Raw genomic sequence first — 20,257 nt, 5'->3', positions numbered from 1 at the left:
TAAGGACATCTAATTAAATTTCGCATGAGCACATTTTCTTGAAAATATCTTTTGGGAAAATGATAAATAAGACTGAAAAAAAGGTTAACTTTGTTTCAAAACTGGACCTGCCTGCTCTTTCTTATTTCATCTCATTTATAAAAGTATTTGCATTTATCTAATACATTACTTTTATTATACTTTTTTTCTGTATTGACAATATAGCGACGATTTGTTTCCATTGCGCATGAATATTGAAAAGCTTACCAGTGATGGCTTAAGACATTTTCTATTCATTTTCTGGCGTTTTAAAATGGTAATCACTAATTTAAAAGAAATCATATTTAGTTTTTCTGTCTGTTTTGCTGTCATGACATAAAGGAACAACAAGTTTTTCATTAAACAGGACAACTGTAAGAAAACTGTGCAATGGAAAAACGTGTTTGATTCGTATCGTAATGCATTGTACATGTATGGTGCATTTCAAACGGAATCGGAAGCAAAAGATTATACATTAAAATTAATTGTACCACTCGAAATATTATAAAATATTCTTTATCAAAGAAACAGGGGTAATTACAAAATAATATCAATGATGGAACTGACTAAGAATTAACAAAAATAAAATCCTTCAATAGTTCAATGTAAAATAGTGACCGGAAAGATATCGGCAAGTCGCTATCACTATTGAAATCACAAAACGCGATAGAATCAATTCACTGTAGATCTTAGGAAATGCCTATGTTTTTTTCTTTATATATGTAGAGTAAGTTTATCTAAAAATAACCTGTTCTTGAAGGAATGTAGTTTGGTACGAACAATCCAAACATTTTGGGTTTGTCGGGCTTAAAACACAGTCAAGCATCAATGAAGCCGTATAAACCCGAATAAGTCACAAATGTACTTCACCTAACCTCTTCTGTTTGTAAGTATTTTATATATGTATATATAATTATATGAAAGTTTCATATCATTGGCCTGTCCCACAACGGAGGCCGATTTCCATAACGATGGCCGATTCCGCAACGATGACCTATTTTTAAACAAATTTCCACAACAGTGGCCGATTTTTAACAGAAATCTGTATCTTTCCTATATACCAGGTCAATCTCACCTAGGCCTCCCAAATTTAAAACTACGTCGACGTCGAAACTTCGTGACACAAAAACTACTTTTCATCCCTGGATCCGCCCATGTATTAACGGGAGAAAAATCGTGTGCAAACAAGCCAATTCACTGCTGTTAATACATGATTTTTATTTTTAAATGCTTTGCCAAAGATGTAATTCTACGCAGACTGACATCTGGCATCTGCGTCTTGTTTCTTCCGTAATAACCTCTTTTTGTAGCATAAAAGATGCAATCTGTCAATTTTTGTCGATAACCGTGAATGTATTGAATTGTGTGTAACTTGTGCGATTGTTTGTTTTTAGGAATCATATTAATGGTTTTGGGAAGTATCAGTCGGTATGTTTTTATCTAATTTCTAGCATAATTCATATAAATCTTGAAAGCTATTCACTACGTTCGTATTCATCCGTACTCGAAATGTGTTCTCACTCAGAATAACTCGAAAGTAAAGTTATTATTCTTGAAACCGTGTTTCTGTTTACCAAAATAATATTAAAAACAAGTTAAAGCATAGCAAAAGTTCCTTCTAGGGCACATCTATATAAATATAATTATAATGATCATCTTGTAAAATTTTGGTTGCAATGTCTGTTTTAAATGTTGGTCCAGGATTGGACGCAAAGACAAGACCAGTTTACTTTACTGACATATATTTGCTTTATTTTTTTTTCTGTTTTACATCATAATCATTTGATGCTGCTAACAATCTACGTCCTTGCACACAACAAACTTAGTGGTGATTGATCAAGTAATGCATGGCTATAATTTAGTAGTATCTGTCCTAAATCTAGTGTGATTCGACGCGTGAATTTGCTGCGCACAATGAGAGGGTCGCACACACATTGCATTTGAAGGTAACGACGTGTGTTAACCTTTGTGAAAAATAAGATGTTTCAACAAAGGCACTCTTCCATCCTCGGATTTAGTAATATGTAATCCGCGGAGCGCGTTCAGCCAGGGAGTCGCCTCCATTAGGAAAGAATAATTTTAACGTCAGCGGTTATTTCTAAGGTCACGGAGTTTGATTGGTCAGCTTGTAATGACAACAGTTTTCGAGGTCAGATGATCAGTCAAGTGTGACTTACCGATTCTAAGTAAGAGAAGGAACAATTATGGGTAATGTCATGTTAATTATAAAGAGAAATAAAAAAAAAAGGAAGAAAAAAAGTGAAGCAATCTTCAGTACATGCTTTTGGTAGTGTTGCTGATTTGTGGGCCCCGGTTATAGATATTTAAAACATGTTTACCGTTTCCAAGAAGAACATAATGGTACCGGTATCATAAAGCCATCACATATGAAAACAATACATCAATACGTTGTGCAAGAATAGCGACTGTGTATTAACTTCTACAGAAGCCCTTGGGATATGTTTGTGACCTCGACCTTCTGTTCCGGTCTATTCCCGTGGGGTTCTTCAGACATTTTAAAATACACAAAGAAACATGTATTATCCTACAATGGTTTTATTTCACTTCCATGTCCTGATGTGATAAAATTGCTTGAATAAAAACACTTTTCCCCCTCGAGATCTGGAGAAAAATCGTGTATTTACAAGGCAATTCACGTGAAATATCAGGGTCTATTATTTATTCGTGCTTTGGTCGCTGATCACTCACTAACGAGTGTGGCGTTAGGAGAAAGTTCGTCAATAACGTGAATGTGTCGAATCGCATGTCACCAACAATCTCGCGGGCTTCTGCAGACGTTAATACACATGAAAACGTGTATTATTCTTATATTCTTGATTAAAAACTACTTTTTCCGCCGGATCCGCCCATGTATTAACGGGAGAAAAATCGTGTATTAGCAAGGTGATTCATGTGCTGTTAACACATGACTTTTATTTTGAAATGCTTTGCCAGGGACATCTGGTATCTACGTCTTGTCGCTTCCATAATAAACTTTTTTTTGTAGCACAAAAGGTGCAATCTAACCCATAACTTATGTTTTGCTGCATCAGTTACCAACCCCAAACGCACTGAATGTATTGAATCACGTGTAACTTGTGCGATTGTTTGTTTTTAGGAATCATAGCAATGATTTTTGGAAGTATCTGTCGGTATGTTTTTATTAAATTTCTCACATATTTCATATAAATGTTGAAAGCTTGTAGTACTCATCCGTACACTAAATAAAAATGTTCGTACTCAAGATAACTCAAAAATTATTATTCTTGAAATTATATTCCTGTTTATCGACATTTTAAGTAAAAAGCGAAAGCATGGGTAATGTCCTGTTGTAATAACGAGAAAATAAAAGAAATCATTTAAAAACCTTCAACACATGCTTTTGGTAGTGTTGTCGATTTGTGGGGCCCGGTTATGGATATCTAATACATGTTTACCATTTCCAAGAACACCAGAATGGTAAATAAAAATCATAACGGAATCGTAAAGTCATGAAAACTTGGTTTTCATGTCATGTTTTACTATATGCAAGAATAGCGACAATACACGTTTGTTTTGCGTGTTAACGTCTGCAGAAGCCATTGAGATATGTTTACCGAGACCGAACATTCCCGGGGGCTGACTTAAATACACGAAAAACGTGTATTCGTGATAAAACAAAAAAAAAAAATACCCGTTTTATCCATATATTCGAATGTGTCCTCACTGTCCTATGTGTGCGTCTTAAAGTAATGACTAGAAGATGTAATATCCATTATTATCACCTCTAATTAAATTGAAATATATTTTATTCATTAGCATACAACATATATCAAGATGACCCTAATATATCTCAGAAATCTAGGCAAACATACTTACATAGAAACGGCAACCTCTGTTTGAATCAGACAAATAAGAATTTAAGATCAATAATCTGGATATGGTGGTCAATTACTGGTACTTAGAAAGTCATAGCTGAGAAATATCTAAAATAGAAGAACACGTGTATTTACACCTGACTCATGTTTCATTCTGCGCGGTCAAACCTTCCATTCTACACTGCCAAACACCTGAAAATATTATCTTTAGCAATAATCTTTTCTAAACTCAGCACTTCCATTGTGAAAGCTACATGTATTCACTGACAATGTCATGTCCAAATGTTTAATTTAGCTGTTGCGCTATTCCGTTTCGGTCAGAATTCAACATAGCCTACCTCTGTCAGTGTCCCTGACACCAACATATTTGAAAGGACGAAAAAATCCAGAATTAAAACAACTTGTTGACAGAATTCAAACGATAATATATACATTCGCCCGCAATCGTCGTTCAGCAGGTTGTCGGAAAATTGGTCCAAAGGAAACATTTTTTTCATGCAGTTCCTTCCTGTCAACACGACTTTTGTTTGGTCTTTTGTTCACCTGCAATAATCATATTTATCCACAAAATTAGTACGAAACACTCTTGAAATGACACCGACAAGAAGACATTGGTCATCCCAGAGGTGTTTTACCTCCACGCACTTCATTAATAGATGGTAACACAATATATTTCTTTAAAACTTGAAACTACAAAATGTATTGAATTACTAAAATACCATGCAATCACGTTCAATGATATTTTTGAATTGTTCTTTACGCATGTCATTTATGACGAAAAATCATTTATTCATACTTTTTAATTTAAATGTTGTTCCAATAGAACACACTCCATTGTGTTGATAATGCTATTCTAAATGATTTATACACAGTTATGCCCCTACCGGTGAAATTTATTATGGGACTATCGTAAACGGTATAGAAACACTAAATCATTTCTGTTGATTTCTTGATTTTCCATGGATTTCTGCTTCCGCCACTTTTCGATGTATTCATTAGACGCCAGCTGTTAAACAAGAACTAAAAAACAAAGTCCTTAACATGAATTACTAAAATCAATAATAAACAGTTTTAAACACTATTTTACAGTTATAATTTACCAGCAGTTAGTATGTAAGAGTTGACCACCGACTATCGTATAATAGTACGGAATCTTGTTTCCGCCACCGACCTTTCAACGAGATAGAAAAGCGAAAGGCTTAAATCAAGCATTCACTAAGTGAGTTGTCTAAAACCTAAAGTTTTTACCCGACAATTGTCGCACAAATTTCAACTTTTCAACACGAAATTTAGCACGAAAAGTTTGCATTTGCAGCATCGTGGATATGTTGATAATTGTTTATACATTTTAAGTTATATTTCACGTGCGGATGCTTACTGGTATTTTAATACTGCTTCCCTAAGTACTCCATTTGAACACATGTTTGGGTTGAAAAGCCTGGACTGCTAGATCTGTTCTTCGTAGAGTGCAATTCATCGAAAAGGATATATTAATTAAAATGCATAAGCACTTGTAATTATCAATAGAAGAGTCAAACTTATATACCACTAAGATTCGTTTGATCCAAGGACATGGCAATGGATCTCATCTTACGAATAATTATGTGAAAATAAATGTGTTCGTTCGTTCGTTCCTTACTTGTAGTGAATTGTTCTGGCAGTGCCGTTACCTGAAATAAGGGCGCGTGTAAATTCTAACTCAACTCTTAAAGGTCCATTACTAAGGGAAAGTGAGTTAGCAATTTTTTTCATAGCTAGTGCTTAGACTTCTGCAAGACACTAAATAATGAAGATTGGCAGGTCAAAATTTACAGAAGGTCTTTGGAACTCAAAGAAATGTATGTGTATTATGTTGAAATTTCAATGAATCGACAGAAAGACCCCCCAGGTCTTTTTAACTTTCTTCATACTTCATAGAAAAATAATTGTACATATACTGCGATTTATTTCGAATTTCTACATACCAACTTTCATTTTCCAATAAAATGAAATAGTTTCTGTGCTTTTTAAAAGAAATTAAAATGTTCACTTTCCTTAGTATTGGACCTTTACGGTCTACCCACTATGAATATTAACAATTAAATTGCTATACTTTACCGCCATCGTATTGAAAAATAAACTCCATTACAAACAGGTGATGCAATGGCTGATAAACATTAAGCCTTAATTCGAATTTAACGATTGAGGAATGTGCAGATGACTTAACGAGTGGGATTTGCCAAAGCTAAATGACACTCAAAACATTATAAATTATGTAAATCTTCATTATATTATGCATGATGACAAATAAGCGAAGCCTAATTGTCGACCTTCCGTCTTACACATTTTTTCGTCTTTAGTTATCTTAAAACAAGAGGACTCTGTAGGAGGTATTGTGGTTAACAGGGGTCTGACATGAGTGTCTTTTTATATTGAATTTACAAGATTAAAAGAGTACGATAAGATTTGTGTATCATATGTTGGCTGTTTCTGATGAAATATCAACATTTCTTCTTTCTTTACCTATTACAGGCAATAAAGCAAATTCGATTAACATGTCCCTATATATATTTAAGATGCTGTATATGACGCCAGCATCAAAATACACAAGTTAAATAAAAAAAAGACATGTCATAAACCAAATCGTAATATTAACATTCGCCTCATTCTTTTCCATTGAACTTTATGACGTTCATTTCATATGAACAGTAAAAGGAAAGGCGCGAAAGTGAAGTTCGCAGTTGTTCTGTCTAATGAACAGAATAATTTAATCTTTACAAATGGAAAGTAAATATAATATAAACTAAACAAGAATCGCCAGCGCGATTCATGGATTTGCCGATCCTATTATGTCGTTCATCACGCATGAACACCGAAAAAAAATATTTCATTTCTTAAATAACGTAATATAACTATGACACCAAACATGCGTCAAATAAATTACCTACCTAAACATTTTTTTTTGCTCAAAACACAGGATTTATCAACATGCTTTAAAGTCTTTATTATTATTATTATTATTATTATTATTATTATTATTATTTACCATCATCGACTATGTGTTTTCTGAACCTATATCACCCTAGTCGGTCAGTTGTGGTTAGTACGCCGGGAACCTATATCACCCTTGTCGGTCAGTTTGACTATTGTGGTGGTTAGTACGCCGGGAACCTATATCACCCTAGTCGGTCAGTTTGACTATTGTGGTGGTTAGTACGCCGGGAACCTATATCACCCTAGTCGGTCAGTTTGACTATGGCTGTGGTTAGTATGCCGGGAACCTATATCACCCTAGTCGGTCAGTTTGACTATGGCTGTGGTTAGTATGCCGGGAACCTATATCACCCTTGTCGGTCAGTTTGACTATTGCTGTGGTTAGTACGCCGGGAACCTATATCACCCTAGTCGGTCAGTTTGACTATGACTGTGGTTAGTATGCCGGGAACCTATATCACCATAGTCGGTCAGTTTGACTATGGCTGTGGTTAGTATGCCGGGAACCTATATCACCCTGTCGGTCAGTTTGACTATGGCTGTGGTTAGTACGCCGGGAACCTATATCACCCTAGTCGGTCAGTTTGACTATGTGGTGGTTAGTACGCCGGGAACCTATATCACCCTAGTCGGTCAGTTTGACTATGGCTGTGGTTAGTATGCCGGGAACCTATATCACCCTAGTCGGTCAGTTTGACTATGGCTGTGGTTAGTATGCCGGGAACCTATATCACCCTAGTCGGTCAGTTTGACTATGGCTGTGGTTAGTATGCCGGGAACCTATATCACCCTTGTCGGTCAGTTTGACTATTGCTGTGGTTAGTACGCCGGGAACCTATATCACCCTAGTCGGTCAGTTTGACTATGACTGTGGTTAGTATGCCGGGAACCTATATCACCCTAGTCGGTCAGTTTGACTATGGCTGTGGTTAGTATGCCGGGAACCTATATCACCCTTGTCGGTCAGTTTGACTATGGCTGTGGTTAGTACGCCGGGAACCTATATCACCCTAGTCGGTCAGTTTGACTATGGCCGTGGTTAGCACGCCGGGAACCTATATCACCCTAGTCGGTCAGTTTGACTATGGCTGTGGTTAGTACGCCGGGAACCTATATCACCCTAGTCGGTCAGTTTGACTATGGCCGTGGTTAGCACGCCGGGAACCTATATCACCCTAGTCGGTCAGTTTGACTATGGCGGTGGTTAGTACGCCGGGAACCTATATCACCCTAGTCGGTCAGTTTGACTATGACTGTGGTTAGTATGCCGGGAACCTATATCACCATAGTCGGTCAGTTTGACTATTGTGGTGGTTAGTACGCCGGGAACCTATATCACCCTAGTCGGTCAGTTTGACTATGGCTGTGGTTAGTACGCCGGGAACCTATATCACCCTAGTCGGTCAGTTTGACTATGGCCGTGGTTAGTACGCCGGGAACCTATATCACCCTAGTCGCTAAGTTTGACTATGGCTGTGGTTAGTATGCCGGGAACCTATATCACCCTAGTCGGTCAGTTTGACTATGGCTGTGGTTAGTATGCCGGGAACCTATATCACCATAGTCGGTCAGTTTGACTATGGCTGTGGTTAGTACGCCGGGAACCTATATCACCCTAGTCGCTAAGTTTGACTATGGCTGTGGTTAGTATGCCGGGAACCTATATCACCCTAGTCGGTCAGTTTGACTATGGCTGTGGTTAGTACGCCGGGAACCTATATCACCCTAGTCGGTCAGTTTGACTATTGTGGTGGTTAGTACGCCGGGAACCTATATCACCCTAGTTGGTCAGTTTGACTATGGCTGTGGTTAGTATGCCGGGAACCTATATCACCCTAGTCGGTCAGTTTGACTATGGCTGTGGTTAGTATGCCGGGAACCTATATCACCCTAGTCGGTCAGTTTGACTATGGCGGTGGTTAGTACGCCGGGAACCTATATCACCCTAGTCGGTCAGTTTGACTATGACTGTGGTTAGTATGCCGGGAACTATATCACCCATAGTCGGTCAGTTTGACTATGTGGTGGTTCAGTATGCCGGGAACCTATATCACCCTAGTCGTCAGTTGTGGTTAGTACGCCGGGAACCTATATCACCCTTGTCGGTCAGTTTGACTATTTATACCATCACCTGTGGTCGGTTGTGTAGTACGCCGGGAACCTATATCACCCTTGTCGGTCATCGTTTAGTCGGACTATATGCGCAGCTTGTGGTTAGTACGCCGGGAACCTATATCACCCTTGTCGGTCAGTTTGACTATGGCTGTGGTTAGTACGCCGGGAACCTATATCACCCTAGTCGGTCAGCTGTGGTTAGTACGCCGGGAACCTATATCACCCTAGTCGGTCAGCTGTGGTTAGTACGCCGGGAACCTATATCACCCTAGTCGGTCAGTTTGACTATTGTGGTGGTTAGTACGCCGGGAACCTATATCACCCTAGTCGGTCAGTTTGACTATTGTGGTGGTTAGTACGCCGGGAACCTATATCACCCTAGTCGGTCAGTTTGACTATTGTGGTGGTTAGTACGCCGGGAACCTATATCACCCTAGTCGGTCAGTTTGACTATGACTGTGGTTAGTACGCTGAGAACCTATATCACCCTAGTCGGTCAGTTTGACTATGGCGGTGGTTAGTATGCCGGGAACCTATATCACCCTTGTCGGTCAGTTTGACTATGGCTGTGGTTAGTACGCCGGGAACCTATATCACCCTAGTCGGTCAGTTTGACTATTGTGGTGGTTAGTACGCCGGGAACCTATATCACCCTAGTCGGTCAGTTTGACTATTGTGGTGGTTAGTATGCCGGGAACCTATATCACCCTAGTCGGTCAGTTTGACTATTGTGGTGGTTAGTACGCCGGGAACCTATATCACCCTAGTCGGTCAGTTTGACTATGGCTGTGGTTAGTACGCCGGGAACCTATATCACCCTAGTCGGTCAGTTTGACTATGGCTGTGGTTAGTACGCCGGGAACCTATATCACCCTAGTAGGTCAGTTTGACTATTGTGGTGGTTAGTACGCCGGGAACCTATATCACCCTAGTCGGTCAGTTTGACTATGGCCGTGGTTAGTACGCCGGGAACCTATATCACCCTAGTCGGTCAGTTTGACTATGGCTGTGGTTAGTACGCCGGGAACCTATATCACCCTAGTCGGTCAGTTTGACTATTGTGGTGGTTAGTACGCCGGGAACCTATATCACCCTAGTCGGTCAGTTTGACTATGGCGGTGGTTAGTATGCCGGGAACCTATATCACCCTTGTCGGTCAGTTTGACTATGGCTGTGGTTAGTACGCCGGGAACCTATATCACCCTAGTCGGTCAGTTTGACTATGGCTGTGGTTAGTACGCCGGGAACCTATATCACCCTAGTCGGTCAGTTTGACTATGGCCGTGGTTAGTACGCCGGGAACCTATATCACCATAGTCGGTCAGTTTGACTATGGCTGTGGTTAGTACGCCGGGAACCTATATCACCCTAGTCGGTCAGTTTGACTATTGTGGTGGTTAGTACGCCGGGAACCTATATCACCCTTGTCGGTCAGTTTGACTATGGCTGTGGTTAGTACGCCGGGAACCTATATCACCCTAGTCGGTCAGTTTGACTATGACTGTGGTTAGTATGCCGGGAACCTATATCACCCTTGTCGGTCAGTTTGACTATGACTGTGGTTAGTATGCCGGGAACCTATATCACCCTAGTCGGTCAGTTTGACTATGGCTGTGGTTAGTACGCCGGGAACCTATATCACCCTAGTCGGTCAGTTGACTATGGCTGTGGTAAGTACGCCGGGAACCAGACTATGAATGTCTCGGGAAAAGAAAGTATGACAAAACTGATCGACTATGGTCAAATATACATCAAACTATAATAACAAAGGGAACAGAATTGAAACACATTTTAGGGTCACAGGGACGATCAGACTTTTAAAGAATACTCATATAACTGATTACCGTGTTGCAAATTAAAATAGACTGTAATTGCCAAATCATTTGAGCATGAGATATTTTGATTTTACTCTAGAATAGTAATTACTTTTACAGATTTACCGAGAGCTAAGTAATACTGTATTCGGCAATATAATAGATTCCTTTCTCAATAAATTTCCAAGTATCATAATTCATTGGAAAAGACTTTTACCTCTTTTGATTATCAAAAGCATCTATAAAAGTTCTAGATCTATTATTCTATTTCACTTCTTTGTTGTGACTAAAATAACAAATATCCGAGCTTTTACTTCCCCTAAATTCTTAATTTTTGTACAGCTAATTTATTTGTGAATTCAACTGATGTAAAATCTTCAATGAAAAATCCGTCATCCAGCGATAAGAACACTGTCTAGTATATAAAGCGTGCTTAGTTTATTGGTTAGCGGGCGTATCGTCTGCTAGAGTTTACTACACTAATCCTCTGCTAAAACGCACAGTGAAGCGTGGTAATTTCAGTTGTTTTATGTGCTGCCATTTGAGAACTATTTTCTTTCGGCGGAGTGTGAAATCTATGGTGGTTATCAAAAAATCGATTAAGCCGAAATTCGTATATGTATTATTGTGGTCCCACTGGACGGAATTGTCTTCGACAATCCGTCCAAAACCGGACAGTACAATCCACGACCGGCTGCTCTCTGGTAATAATCATATCAATAATTAAGTCATGACAAGAACGTTCACTGGAACACCACTTATGTTTGTAATCGGCGTTTTATTACCAAAACAATTCTTTTCGCTACACTCAAGAAAGAGATGCACGGGAAGATTAAATGAAATTGACACAAAATGCTTTCAGCGTGTTGGCAGTTCTGATATACATTTGGATCGTCTCTACTGAATGGCAGATTTATCAATACACAAAGATGGACATGTATATAAGATGCAGATTTAACTGAAACAAAAGACACAGCTTTTACATGTTTTATTAATACCAGCAGTATATTTACAGTCTTAGTGAAACGATGTAAACAGAAAAACATGTTATTACTAACTACAATCAGTAACTACATAAGAACACATAAGTATTTTCATACTTGATTTGGCTCAAGCTTATTTACAATTAAAATATTTTAACTGAACATCATACCAATTTAAAAGAAAATTCAAGAATTCTCTGCAAAGCTATTTCATAATGAATTAATGTAACAGTATAACATGGAACTTTTGTGCTGAAGACACAAATTTAGTTTTACATGGAACTTTCGTGCCAAAGATACAACTTTAGTTTTACATGGAACTTTTGTACTGAAAATACACATTTAGTTTCACATAGAAACTTTCGTTCTTAAAATACACATTTAGTCTTACATGGAACAACCGTGCTGAAGATACAAATTAAGCTTCACATGGAACTTTCGTGCTGAAAATAAAACTTCAGTTTTACATGAAACTTTCGTGCTGAAAATGCACATTTAGTTTTACATGGAACTTTCGTTCTGAAGATAAACATTTTATCAATGAGACTAGAAGTTCATGAACACATTAAGGAACACATAAAAACCTTTTATAAAATACTTTTTGTAAAATATATAAGCTGATAAGCATGCACAGTTTATTAAGCATACCTTACAATTTTATCTAGCACTACGGGCTTTATAAAATGAATTATGAATAATATTTCAACTTTTTCTGCTGTTTACAACTGCAATTTTGTGTTTGTCTCTTTGTTAAAGTGAGATGACTTGTTGTACTAACGGGACCATAATAGTTTCATTTATTCTTCGTAATATATTGTTATTGATTGGAACGCACATTGAAATTGCTACCCCTAATTGTAGACTCACTTTTCACTTACATGAAACTAAAAATAAAGCAAATGACGAGAGTCTGACAAATCGAGTGGTTCACTGTTGTTTTTAAAAACCCAAAATTCTCTGCATTCATCGGAAATTAAATCTAGCGTGGAACGATTATATTTGCCTTCTTACGTGTTCTGTATTACACTGCATATTTGGATATGCCGATAAACATATCTATTTTGTCGATTTACTTGAATCATTTATAGCAAGTCATGTGAATGTTAACATTTTAACTGCAGTTTTGCAGCTCCATGTTTGGAAGGAAGCTTCACGCCTGATACCGCGCAGTGAATAACTGTCGCTCTTTATCGACTCGAGGAAATTATAAACAATAAGTAGACAAAATGTGCTCTGACATGATCATTCCGCAAGCTGTGTCAGCAGCATCTTGGACATAGAGCTGTACGCCTTTCGAATAGTTGCGGTATCCCTTGTCTGGCTGGACCGGGTATAGCTTGTTTCACTTGGAAGGTAGTCGACACTGACAGGACAGCAAGTCTCTGAGGTAGAGATGGTTTTACATGAAGTTTGAAGACTATGTACCAAAGTTATGTTCGATGTTCTCATCAGCGTTTGTTTCGGTCAGCATAAACTTATTTCTGCAAAAATAAATGATAAAAATGATTAACTGAAAGAACATTGTCTGACTTTTCACTTGTTTCTGTCTACTTTAAATATATTCCAAAACTGCCCTCGCACTAATCTAATACAAACGTTTGCGTACACATGCACGCAGTCAAAATTTCTAAATAAATTTTTTAACACCTTGCTGTCAAAATTTGCTTTATTTAAACCGCAACACCTGCTTAAAGAAAATGACAAAATCAGCATCACGTGCACATTTTTATGTAGCAATTTATTACAATATGGTTGAAGGTAATCGTCTTTAGTTTGAGTGTCACTAAACATTTATTATTTAATCAAACAATGTTTTGAATGTGTTATCTACAGAGGCATTAAGTTTACCACCTACGCTACCTGTACAGCAAATATAGACATAAGTAAGTTAATAGGCGGGGTGGATTTACGAATGGAATTTTGAATAGCAGACTTGTCAAGTCGATAGTTATCTGTACTTTATATTGCTATTAAATTACTAGTTTTCAGCCAATCAGCACGCACGCTCTCACACTCTTAAATTTAAAAGTAGAATTAAGAGAATCATGCTTAATTTCAGATTTTTACCGGAAAATGAAAAGATAATAGCATAAATATTAAATGAAAATATGATATCAGTTAATAACAATACGATTTTGTTTATATCTATGAAATCAAGGAGGCAATGGACTGCGCTTTCTGAAAACAATACTTGTGATTATATAAAAAAACATAAAAGCAGCGGAAAACCACAGGTCGCCCAACACGGAATAAATGAAAATGTTGCAGGCTCAGTTTGATTAAGCCTGTTCGTGGACGGTAGTGGACGCAAGCTATTCAATGATACACAAGTGCAATTCCATAAAAAGCGGCGTATGGTCCCCAGTTAAAATAATGGTTTTAACCTAAACGAGAAAAAAATCGCAATACTAAACAGAAGGGATCTGAGGTTATAGAGCCTGCATATCACAGGAACTGGCAAAAGACAAAATTAAAAAGCAGGCAGTCTAATATGATGAAGTGAAAATGATGAAAAAAAATAAAGTAATTATTGTAACACTAAATAAAACTTTTTTTTTCTTTTTTTTAAGTTTACGTAATTCCCAAATTCTTGAGAAGTGTACTTGTAGAAACATTCAATATAAACAGTCAGCTTAGGTTGATTACATATTTTGATACTTGTAATCAAGTAAGTGGAGTGGACGAGAGACCGCTGTTGACAGTAGATGATCCCACCCATTTGGATGGAGTCTAATCTGATTACCTTGATAGTTAATATTCACAAGTGTTAAAACATGGGCTCCGAAAAATGTAGATCATATTTACATAAACAGTTTTGTAGATAGTCAGTGCAAAAATGTTAACATTTGAATGGGCACACCTCCACAGTTATATCTAATTCTTCGTAATTTTTTTGTTAGTTAAATGAAAAGAAACGAGACAAATAAAGTAGGTCAGTAAAGTCCCGGCAGTTAAGGTGGATCTGCACGTTTGAATCAGGTTATTTTTGTACAGTTTAAAAGTCTATTAAGGTAGTTCTGCGCGTCGAAGTTTTTTCTACAATGTAGAATTTTATCAAACCTTCAGAATATACTTAGAACATTCAGGAAATAAAAAGATAGGGTCGTTTGCTTGATGTTTTGCTAGACTGATTTGAATAATTTGGACCCCACGCAATTTTTCATAATGGCAGTCGATGGGAAAATCATAACTTTCATAACATCTTCGCGAATAGGAATATTTCTACAATGTATATTTTAATGAAACTTTTCACAGTTGTAAATAAACATTCGGCCTATAATATGGTGTAATTAAATGTAAAGGTCCGTATGCTTATTTTTGAGATACTAGACCATGATTAAAGTGAACCGCACATTCAAGCTAAATTTAAGACATTATTTTGAATCAATTAACGTGCCAGATGTTTTAATTTCATATTTTAACTTTAGAAAGATAGTAACAGTACCACTGTAATAAATTCACTCACAGGTTGCCATTAAGTCATAAAATAATTTTCATTTCCGTACGCCGAATCAGGGTGTTTCAAGCTGATTTTAAGAAATATTTCATTATTATTTAACGTGTCAAATTTTATAATTTAACATTGCCGTTTTCATTTATTCTCGGTTTATTATTAATTCATAGAATGATTTTCATTATTCGTATGCCGAGTCTGGGCTTCATTCTACTCTATCCGGAAGAAGGACCTACCATTACTTCCAATTTATCAAACATGCAAAACCACCTTAAAAACTTGTTTCTGTGACGTATGTCATGTAGTTAAAATGTGATGAAAAGTAGAAGCAATTCAAATGTATTTTTCAACTTTTTTCTTCAAATATTCATTTCTTATGACTTTGGCATTCTGATAATTTCACTTTGTGACATTGTGATGCACATTTGATAGCATGTCCCCTTTTTAGTATAGCGTGGAGCATTATTAATAGAACATTACGTATTGGCATGTAATGTGTTGCATATGATTCAGTTATGACCATAACTATTGGAATCTTTTCCCTATCCATCTCATCAAGTTTAAAAGTGGGGTCGTCGGGTGATTGTAAAATGATATTGATAAAACCTTTGATAACATTTACTAGTTTATCTAATTGTCAAATCATATCATTATGCAGAGCAAATAAGGAGGAAAAACAAAGAAATATATCATATTTATGTTTTTATCATCTTGCCTTGCTACAGAACATTTGTATCTAATAACTTGATATTTTGAATTCATCAGAATGTATGTCGTATAAAATTTATGGAGACTAATGTTTTTTGGACATACTTGCAGATCAAATCATAACAGAATTCTATACATGATAAGAAATAAAATACGATTGGTCCTAATTTGTGCTACCGGCATCTAGTACCTTTTACGAATTCACAATCACGTTTCTATGACATGGTTTTATGACTTTTATGTTGTCCTTAACTTTTGAAATCGTCATACATTGCAATAATGATGAAATGAATAAGGTTTTTCTATGTTCCACATTTTGAAGCGATTTAGTGCAATAAGACACCAGCACGCAATGACTTTAAGAAGGAATATTTTTCCTTTCATTTTATTTCAACTTGAAAATAAGTGTATTTTGCATACATCATTTTAAAAGTTCAGTCAAACAGTAGTAGCTTAATTCTGCATGATTTGATCATTACTAAAATAAGAAGAAAATTATGAAAATATCATTAAACTTTCATCATTTATAAAAGACAAATGATTGCAATCTGAAATCGTGTGCATGCATATCGTTTTCATAATATATTGATTGGGGGAGATGAATGAAATAAAATATTAGTTTTTAGAATGGGATTGTCTGGAGCAATGTTTTGATCATTCTCTATAAAAGAACGTATATTTTGTCATTCAGTCATCGGCAAACATCAAAGATTTTTATTGATAAGATGTGAACACATTTTAGAACTTTTCTTAACTTAGATACAGAAAGACATTTATATATTAAACATATCATGTACATAAATATTTTAATAGAATTTGGCACAGTTTATCAAAACGATTAATTACAAATCAGTACAATTTATATTATTACCTTAAGCTGTAAAGGTAAAGTAGGAACCCTACAGATGAGGAAATAATTAGAATTTAAAACATTGCCTACATTGATAATTAGGATAATTTGGTAATTCATTTTACAGTAAGTACTTCATCAAAACGATTAATTATAATTTAGGGGTAAAATGACCACAAGGGGAGGGGTGTGGTCATGACTGTTTGTTAAAATAAGGCTGTTATTATTGTTATTATTATTATTATTATTGTCGTTATTATTATTATTATTATTATGTACAACACCATTGAATATGTCATTGTATAAAAAAATAGGCGTTTAATCAAATTGTTCAGTTTCAGTTTCAGTTTCAAAGGGTTGACCAATCATTTAGTTATCACTAGGCATTTTGTACACATGTCTTTATGTTTTAAATAACGCTGTCATGCGGGTATATGTAATTTCTTACATTGCATGCACTATACTTATAACAAGTTTCGGGCTATGTTCTGTTCCGTCCATAGAATAGTAACATAAACATAAATGTCTGCGTAAAAAGAATGAAACAAATAGATAATTGACAATTAGATAGCTATTCTAAGTAGAAGATCTTTGGCATTTTCTAAATTTAGTGAAATATTTGACAAAAAACTTCATTAGTTTGATTCATGATTTTTTATATAGAAATATTCATAACTTTCTATTCCATTTTTTATATTTTCTCTTGATTTTCGCTTTTATATCAAAACGATTGAAATGATTGTTTTACAACTCGTATGGCAATATATATGTTAAATTCCTACAGAACAAAATCTTCTTGAATATACTATATTAATACTAATATAGCACACCGTCGTTTATATGACTGAAAAATTGTTAAAAAAGACGTTAAACCCGAACACACACACACTAATATAGCACAAACTCATTAAATTTGACTTTGTTCAAGTTTAAACGTTGAAAATACATTCAATAATGGTAGGAAACAGTATCGCTTTGTTGGAATTTAATAATAAAACAAACGTCCGATATTGGCAGAAAATAATATTTTTCAGGTTTAATTAGTTAAAAAAGCAAAACATCTGTTTGATAACTGCAAAGCAATGAGCAAAATATAACTTTAATTTTGACAAAAACATTGACTATATGTTTGGGCTTAAATGTAAAAAATTAGGACAGAAAAAACCCGTTAAATAATGGTAGGAAACAATGATTATTTTTCGGGCTAAAATATTTTTTAAAAAATTCAAGCAAAACACTCGTTTAGTAATGACGAGAAACAATTGACTTAAAAGATAAAGTTTTTTATTTTGCAGTGCTTCAAGTTATGTCTGTTAATAAATTATACTGCATATATCTTTAACAGCGGTTTATTTATGTATTCAACAAATTTCATATATCTTGAGCCAAAAAGCCGCGTCTTATTCTACTACGTTTGCACTATAATAAATCTTAGTTAAAGAAGAAAATCATAAAATAAAGTGCGACTACGGAAGTTAATGACTTTGTATCGTACTGAATATTGTCCCATTTTATATGTTTTTACGTTATTATCCTACCCTATGTTGCAATACTTGTTTACACAAACAGGTTTAACCTATGCATGCCATCTGCATTACATTTGATTTTGCAACTGCGATACGTTCACTGATCTGATAAATGAGCCGCACTATGAGGAAACCAACATAGTGCATTTGCGACCAGCATGGATCCAGACCAGCCTGCGCATCAGTGCAGTCTGGTCAGGATCCATGCTGTTCGCTTTCAAAGCTTATTTCAATCAGAGAAACTGTTAGCGAACAGCATGAATCCTGACCAGACTGCGCAGAAGCGGAGGCTGGTCGGGATCCGTGCTGGTCGCAAATGCACTATGTTTGTTTTCTCATGGTGCGGCTCAAATTATGTATTAGAAAACCGGCAAAAGGAACTGTTTTGGAATGTGTACTATATCATTTCATTGCTATGAATATCAGCATTTATTTAGTATTGTACTATTGATTGTACTTATATAAATCACTTAATTTACTTTGTATAAAGAATATAGTTTTAAATTACTACTTAAGAGAAAAAAATAAGTCTTTGTTTTCTTTTTTTAATTTATCATAAAGAAGGTTGCATGAAATTCTCTGTCTCGGTACTAATTGCTATACAATAAATATATTTAAATCCATTCATATTTTCATATTATTTTGAATTAAATACTGGTATTAAATTGAATATTTTATATCTGATTATTACTTATCCTTAAACTATCACAACGTTCGACCGGAGATAGACCTTGCAAAAATGTATGTTAAATATTTACCTCAATTTCTTCCACAGAACATTGTCAGGTACACTTCTTTTAGTTCTGAAACTTGAAGCGCCATGGTGATGCCTGTGTCTATGACTGCGGCGGGTTTCCGACGTGTCAAACAGACCGCCTTCTTCAGCCGCAACAAACGCACGGAGACTGCCGCCGCCAGAGAAGCACGTGGCATAGCAGAAAATGTCGACAAAACAACAAGACACATATGAACTCCCGTCTCTAAACGCCATGATGTTTCTGTTTGAATGATTATGATGAAGCCTTCTCGATTGAACAGGCAATAGAAGCAAATGAAGTGTGCAGATCACTGTGAAAATTTTGTCCATATTATGTTCTCGAAACCTTTGAGACGATTTTGAGTTAATAATAAATTACTTCAGAGTTTTAAGTTTATGTACTGATGTCCAAAATAGTTCAGGACCAGTTTTATACGTTTAAAACAAACCACAATGATTGAAAGTGCCCACGTGTGGTTTGATAGTCCTACCCTTTCCCTTTTCAAATATCGCTCCCCATAGAACTGAAACAATAAGAAATGTCTTCCCGATAAGTGCTGCTCCTTGTCTTGAATGAATTCTATTTATTAACTTTCATTTGTCAGTTCATGGTTTTATTTAAATTTAGATATTATGTAAAGTCATATGAGTAATAAAATTAAATTTAGAACATTGCACGTATTTCTTCTATATCAGCAGATGGTCAGTGATCATCATCTGAACATTACGGCGGAAGAGTAATATTTGGAAAAAGGACCCAGTTTATAAATACTAGCCGAATCTTTAGACAGAGTTTGTTTGGTTTTCGGTTGTTATAGCGTGGGAGGGCATTATTTATTGACCCTCACATTCTTTAAGAATTTATTACAACTCTCTATCAGCAACGATGTTTACTCTGAAATAATTAACCTTTAATGTTACGCAGGATAGATCTCGGGTTTATGATTTTATTTAAATGTTAATGCCAAAATAATTGAAACAAATATTTTAAGATGGGCATTAACCCACTAAAGACAAATAGCAATTACTTTAGACGATATTTGCTGTTTTTGCTTGTACAAACACTCATTCTATTGCTTAAACAATATCTTTTTCTTGCTGAAAAAAAATACTGTCTCAGTTTGTTTGAAGACACTCTATGCTCTGGTATCATTAATGAAGATGACTATTTGTTTATAAATTGAGATGCCAATTAACAGGCT

The 20,257-nt window shown here is 35.8% G+C and overlaps 1 long non-coding RNA gene across 1 annotated transcript; it reads right to left on the bottom strand.

The window, feature by feature from the left end:
* Window positions 1–11,750: 11,750 nt before the first annotated feature.
* LOC123547734 (uncharacterized) lies at window positions 11,751–19,756 on the bottom strand. The gene is made up of 2 exons (XR_008372529.1): window positions 19,057–19,756; window positions 11,751–13,241 (listed from the first exon to the last, which is right to left on the bottom strand). It is a non-coding gene; the product is annotated as an uncharacterized LOC123547734 (long non-coding RNA).
* Window positions 19,757–20,257: the final 501 nt, after the last annotated feature.

This window comes from Mercenaria mercenaria, chromosome 9 (assembly GCF_021730395.1).
Source record: "Mercenaria mercenaria strain notata chromosome 9, MADL_Memer_1, whole genome shotgun sequence".
Classification (NCBI taxonomy): domain Eukaryota; kingdom Metazoa; phylum Mollusca; class Bivalvia; order Venerida; family Veneridae; genus Mercenaria; species Mercenaria mercenaria.
The sequence above is the reverse complement of the archived record's forward strand: the minus strand, read 5'-3'. Positions and strand labels throughout refer to the sequence as shown.